Raw genomic sequence first — 7,258 nt, 5'->3', positions numbered from 1 at the left:
GTACCCATGCCTAGGAGAAATAGAGGCACTTGGAGGGAAGTAATGACATCACAATCATTTCTCCAAAGAATTGGGCCCAGGATTTGTGTGCTGCTAAATTGCTTCAGCTATTGACTTTCCTACCCCACACTCTATATGCCCCTTGGGGATCTGAACTGTACCTAATAAGAACAATCATTAGGAATTTGGAGTTGGCAGAGCATGTCAAAGTTACAGGAACAAAAGGGACTAGGTACAGGTCTCATGTGTATCAATTATCTATTGCTTACATAATGCTGCATTGTAAGCAACCACTAAACCTCAGTGATAGACAGAAATATTTATTTAGCTCACAGTGACTATGTCACCTGGGGTGTTCTGCTCCGTGCTGGGCTCAGATGAACCTGAGTGGGTTTGCTCAAGCATCTACCATCAGTTTATGGGTTTGCTGTGGTTAGATAGCCTAGAATGGCCTCAAACAACTCATTTCTCTTCCACATGGTCTCATCTTCTAGCAGGTTTGCATGGGCTTGTTCATAGGAAGCAGGGCTAGTTTCCAAGTGAGAGAATGTAAATATCACTTAGTGAATGCTTAAAATACTATGAACAGACTATTGGAAGAAATCTCAACTTTAATAATGCTGATGGTGAGGGCTCCGAAGGAAGACAGGAACATGTTATTGGAAGTGGGAGAAAGGGAGAGCTTTGTTATGTAGTAGAAAAACAATTAGCAAAAACTGTATCCTGCAGTTATATGAAAAAAAGAATCTATAAGAGATGAACATGGATATTTAGTTAAGGAGATTTCTAAGCAAAATGTTGAAGGTGCTTCCTGGTTTCCTTTTGCTGCTTATAATAAAATAGGAGAGGAGGAAGATAGACTGGGGAAAGAGCTACTAAACAGAGAGGAACAAGGGCCACAAGATTTTGAAAGTCCTCAGCCTCTCCGGATGTCAAAAGGTGCTAAAAGACTGAAGTAGTTATTTAAAGTATGATGTAGACTTCCCAGTCAAGACGGCGGCTTAACAACGTGCACGTTTTAGTTCATCCTCCAGAACAACTACTAAATAACCAGAAACAGTACAGAACAGCTCCTGGGGCCATGTCAGTGACCAGACACACAGCGTACCCCAGTCTGGACCAGCTGGACCGGCTGCAAGCACCGCCCAAAACCGTGAGTTCCCAAAGCTGCGGTGGCCAGTGCCCCTCAACCATAGGCTGCTTCCCAGAGGGGAAAGGAAAGGACTTTACCAGCAGCAGGGACTGGGCACAATCAAACACCAATTGTGGAACTAATTAACAAATTCTGACGACTAAAAATAGGCCCTCAGCTTAGGTGAACCCGATCAAAGCGGAGGTTGCTCATTTTTGCCCCAGTGCCAAGGGAGCAGGACTGACAGAAAAAGGGGAATAAAAAAGAAGGAAACAGGTTTTTGTGGCTGTGTATCTACAAAGGCTTGACTGCCTCTGGATACAGCGACAGGACTTTTCAGGCTGCAACTGCCCCAGGCATAGGCAGAAGTGAGCTCTTTTGGGGGCTTATCTGGAGCTTGTGCCTTCCCCAGGGGAGGGGTGAAGCCCCACCCAGATGGAATCCCTCCATCAAGGAATTCAGACACCAGGGCTTGGTAATTTGAAGCCATTAAAACAAGCCTACAACCTCTCCTGTCTCCACCACACCCCCAGCAGGGAGAGTCTGCCAGAGTTAAAGGTACCGCATCATCTTATGCTGGTGGGACCTGCAGTCAGACAAGCGCCACACACAGGGCAGGATAAGAAAAACAAAGTCCAGAGACTTCACAGGAAAGTCTTTCAACCTGCTGGGTCTCACCTTCAGGGAAAACTGACTCAGGTGACTCTTTCCTCCTGATAGGAGGCCAGTTTGGTCTGAGAAAATCTGGCTGGGGTCTATAATATCTAAGTAGACCCTCCTAAGTGGGGGAGGGGGAGGAAGGCACCACACAAGCAGGGCAAGAAACAAGAAAACAAGAACTGAAAAATTCTCCTCTGTTAAACAAAACTTAAGCTAAAGGTCCAGATAAAGCTGAATGGAATCTCAAAGAACAGATAGACAACAAATTCATCCAGCAAGAAAACCCTAGATAAAAGAAGTGAAAGCAATCTCCAGAATAAACTAATTAAGGTAACAAAATGCCTAGGCGCCAGCAAAAAATAACAAATCACACTAGGAAAATTGAAGATATGGCCCAGTCAAAGGAACAAACCAACAATTCAAATGACATACAGGAACTGAAACAATTAATTCAGAATGTACGAACAGACATGGAAAACCTCACCAAAAACCAAACCAATGAATTGAGGGAGGATATAAAGAAGGCAAGGAAAGAACGAAAAGAAGAAACTGAAAGTCTGAAAAACAAATCATGGAACTTATGGGAATGAAAGACACAGTAGAAGATATGAAAAAAACAATGGAAACCTACAATGGTAGATTTCGAGAGACAGAACATAGGATTTCAAAACTGGAGGACAGAACATCTGAAATCCAACAAGAAACAGAAACTATAGGGAAAAAAATGGAAAAATATGAGCAGGGACTCAGGGAATTGAAAGACAATATGAAGCATATGAATATATGTGTTGTGGGTGTCCCAGAAGGAGAAGAGAAGGGAAAAGGAGGAGAAAAACTAATGGAGGAAATTCTCACTGAAAATTTCCCAACTCTTATGAAAGACTTAAAATTACAGATCCAAGAAGTGCAGCGTACCCCAAAGAGAATAGATCCAAATAGACATACTCCAAGACATTTAATAATCAGAATGTCAGAGGTCAAAGAAAAAGAGAGGATCTTGAAAGCAGCAAGAGAAAAGCAATCCATCGCATACAAGGGAAGCCCAATAAGACTATGCGCAGATCTCTCAGCAGAAACCATGGAGGTGAGAAGACAGTGGGATAATATATTTAAATTATTAAAAGAGAAAAACTGCCAACCAAGAATTCTATATCCAGCAAAATTGTCCTTCAAAAATGAGGGATAAATTAAAACATTTTCAGACAAAAAATCACTGAGAGAATTTGTGACCAAGAGACCAGCTCTGCAAGAAATACTAAAGGGAACACTAGAGACAGATACGAAGACAGAAGAGAGAGGTGTGGAGAAGAGTGTAGAAAGGAAGACTATGAGTAAAGGTAAAAAGAGGGAAAATTTGATATGACATATAAAATCCAGAAGGCAAAATAGTAGAAGAAAGTACTACCCCTGCAGTAATAACACTAAATGTTAATGGATTAAACTCTCCAATCAAAAGACATAGTCTGGCAGAATGGATTAAAAAACAGGACCCATCTATATGCTGTCTCTACTCAAAGGACACGAGACCAAGGACACAAATGGACATTTACACACCAATGTTTATAGCAGCATTATTAACAATTACCAAGAGATGGAAACAGCCAAAATGTCCATCAACAGACAGTTGACTAAACAAACTGTGACATTTACATAAGATGGAATATTATGCAGCTGTAAGACAGAATAAAGTTATGAAGTATGTAACAACATGAATGGACCTTAAGGACATTATGCTGAGTGTGATTAGCCAGAAACAAAAGGACAAATACTGTATGGTTTCACTGATATGAACTGACGTTAGTGAATAAACTTGGAATATTTCCTTGGTAACAGAGACCATCAGGAGATAGAAATAGGGTGAGATATTGGGTAATTGGAGCTGAAGGGATACAGATTGTGCAACAGGACTGAATATAGAAACTCAGAAATGGACAGCACAATACTACCTAACTGTAATGTAATTATGTTAAAACACTGAATGAAGCTGCATATGAGAATGATAGAGGGAGGAGGGCTGGGGACATAAATGAAATCAGAAAGAAAGATAGATGGTAAAGATCGAGATGGTATAATCTAGGAATGCCTAGAGTGTATAATAATAGTGAAATGTACAATGTACAAATTTTAAAAATGTCTTTGCATGAGGAAGAACAAAGGAATGTCATTATTGCAGGTTATGAAAATAGATGATAATTAATACTTTAAAATGTCACCTTATGTGTGAGACTAAAGCAAAAAATGTTTATTTGTTACAAAATTCATATTTTGACTAGAGCATTTCCTAATATAACTCATGTAGATAGTTTGATTGAATGTCATAAGTACTTGGAATCTCAGGTAGGACATGAGATTTTGTTGTTTTGTCCAGAGTGATGCCCCGATGAATCCCAGAGTGATTTGATCAGTGACTGGAAAAGTATTTCCAATCTCCCTTTGGGGAATGGTGAGAGTGGGGAGAAATTCAGCTTCCCCAAGCTGAATTCTTGATATTCTCACAAGCAGTGTGGACAACCAAAGCTATAGGCTGAGCCCCCAGTCTTGGGGTTTGTTCATATGAAACTTAACCCCACAAAGGATAAGTCAAATCTACTTAAAATTTAGGCCTAAGAGTCACCCCCAAGAGAGCCTCTTTTGTTGCTCATATGTGGCCTCTCTCTCCAGCCAACATGACGAGAAGTCTCACCACCCTCCCCCTCTCTGCGTGGGACATGACTCCCAGGGGTGTGGACCTTCCTGGCAACGTGGGACAGAGATCCTGGAATGAGCTGAGACTCAGCATCAAAGGACTGAGAAAAACCCTAGAATGAGCTGAGAATTAACATCAAGGGATTGAGAGAACCTTCTCAACCAAAGGGGGAAGAGTGAAATGAGACTAAGTGTCAATGGCTGAGAGATTCCAAACAGAGTTGAGAGGTTATCCTGGAGGTTATTCTATGCATTAAGTAGATATCACCTTGTTGTTCAAGACGTAGTGGAGAGGTTGGAGGGAACTGCCTGAAAATGCAGAGCTGTGTTCCAGTAGCCATGTTTCTTGATGATTGAACAATGATATAGCTTTCACAGTAAGACTCTGTGAATGTGAAAACCTTGTGTCTGATGCTCCTTTTAGCTACTCTATCAACAGAAGAGTAGAACATATGGAATAAAAATAAATAATAGGGGGAACAAATGTTAAACTAAATTTAGTGGTTGCGCAGTAGAGCTAGCGGCTTCCCCTTCCTCTCCTCCAACTCAACCCGGCAGCCCTTACGCGTGCTGAACTTCTGGAAAGCATCTGTCGGCAAGCTCATGGGAGCTTGAAATCATCCTCACCTCGCTCCGACTCTGGGGGGAAAAATGGTTGAAGCAGATCGTCCAGGAAAGCTCTTCATTGGTGGGCTCAATACAGAAACAAATGAGAAAGCCCTTGAAGCCGTGTTTGGCAAATATGGACGAATAGTGGAAGTACTCTTGATGAAAGACCGTGAAACCAACAAATCGAGAGGTTTTGCTTTCGTCACCTTTGAAAGCCTAGCAGATGCCAAGGATGCAGCCAGAGACATGAATGGAAAGTCTTTAGATGGAAAAGCCATCAAAGTGGAACAAGCCACTAAACCATCATTTGAAATTGGTAGACGTGGGCCACCTCCACCTCCAAGAAGCAGAGGCCCTCCCAGAGGTCTTAGAGGCGGAAGAGGAGGAAGTGGAGGAACAAGGGGACCTCCCTCACGTGGAGGACACATGGATGATGGTGGCTATTCCATGAATTTTGACATGAGTTCTTCCAGGGGACCACTTCCAGTAAAAAGAGGACCGCCACTACGAAGTGGGGGTCCTCCTCCTAAAAGATCTGCCCCCTCAGGACCAGTTCGCAGCAGCAGTGGAATGGGAGGAAGAGCTCCTGTATCACGTGGAAGAGATAGTTATGGAGGCCCACCACAAAAGGAACCTCTGCCCTCTCGTAGAGATGTTTATTTGTCCCCAAGAGATGATGGGTATTCTACTAAAGACAGCTATTCAAGCAGGGATTACCCAAGTTCTCGTGATACAAGAGATTATGCACCACCACCAAGAGATTATACATATCATGATTATGGTCATTCCAGTTCACGTGATGACTATCCATCAAGAGGCTATAGTGATAGAGATGGCTATGGTCGTGATCGAGACTATTCAGATCATCCGAGTGGAGGATCCTACAGAGATTCATAGGAGAGTTATGGTAACTCACGTAGTGCTCCATCTACACGAGGGCCCCCCCAATCTTATGGTGGAAGCAGTCGCTATGATGATTACAGCAGCTCACGTGACGGATATGGTGGAAGTCGAGACAGTTACTCAGGCAGCCGAAGTGATCTCTACTCAAGTGGTCATGATCGTGTTGGCAGACAAGAAAGAGGGCTTCCCCCTTCTATGGAAAGGGGGTACCCTCCTCCACGTGATTCCTACAGCAGTTCAAGCCACGGAGCACCAAGAGGTGGTGGCCGTGGAGGAAGTCGATCTGATAGAGGGGGAGGCAGAAGCAGATACTAAAAACAAATACAACTTTGGACCAAAATCCCTGTTCAAAGAAACGAACAAAAAGTGGAAACTGTTATAACTACCCAAGGACTACTAAGGAAAAATTGTGTTACCTTTTTTAAATTTCCTGTTAAGTTCCCCTCCATAATTTTTATGTTCTTGTGAGGAAAAAGTAAAACATGTTTATTTGATTTATGACATTGCTTTCAACAAGCAAATGTTAAATGTGTAAGACTTGACTTGTGTATTACTGTTGTAACTTTCCAAGTAAAAGTGTCCCTAAAGGCCACTTTCTGATTTTTCCCAGTAAATGCGGCAAGCACGCCTAAAAGCTTCCACAAACATCTAGCCATCTAAAATGGAGAGATGAATCTTTCTGCTTATACAAACAAGCTTAGATAATTAGAGGGTGGTCGGGGTAATGCTACTCTTAGGATTTCAGGATGTCTTCAAACTGAAATCTCAATGTTCTCAGTATGAAAACCTGAGATCAAATGCTTATGTAAGGAAAGTGCTATTCACCCAGTAAACCCCAAAAAAGCAAATGGATAATGCTGGCCATATTTTGCCTTTCTGACATTTTCTTAGGAATCTCCAAGAACCTCCCCTTTCCCCCTCCCCCAGTAAGACCATTTAAGTGTGTGTTAAACGACTACAGAATACTAAATAAAAAAGTTTGGCCAAAAACAAAAAAAAACAAATAAAATAAATAAATAAAAATAAATTTAGTTTGAAATGCTAGTGGTAAATGAAAGCGAGGGGTAACGGGTATGGTATGTATAATCTTTTTTTTTCCTCTGTTATCGTTTTATTTCTTTTTCTGTTGTCTTTTTATTTCTTTTTCTAAATCGATGCAAATGTTCTAAGAAATGATGAATATGCAACTATGTGATGATATTAAGAATTACTGATTGTATATGTAGAATGGAATGATATCTTAATGTTTTGTCTGTTAATTTTTTTAAT

At 41.4% G+C, this 7,258-nt stretch overlaps 1 pseudogene; it reads left to right on the top strand.

The window, feature by feature from the left end:
- The first annotated feature begins 5,092 nt into the window (after window positions 1–5,092).
- Window positions 5,093–6,932, top strand: LOC143684431 (RNA-binding motif protein, X chromosome-like; annotated as a pseudogene).
- Window positions 6,933–7,258: the final 326 nt, after the last annotated feature.

Source organism: Tamandua tetradactyla, chromosome 1 (assembly GCF_023851605.1).
Source record: "Tamandua tetradactyla isolate mTamTet1 chromosome 1, mTamTet1.pri, whole genome shotgun sequence".
Classification (NCBI taxonomy): domain Eukaryota; kingdom Metazoa; phylum Chordata; class Mammalia; order Pilosa; family Myrmecophagidae; genus Tamandua; species Tamandua tetradactyla.
Note: the sequence above shows the minus strand (reverse complement) of the source record. Positions and strands in the feature narration are given on the sequence as shown.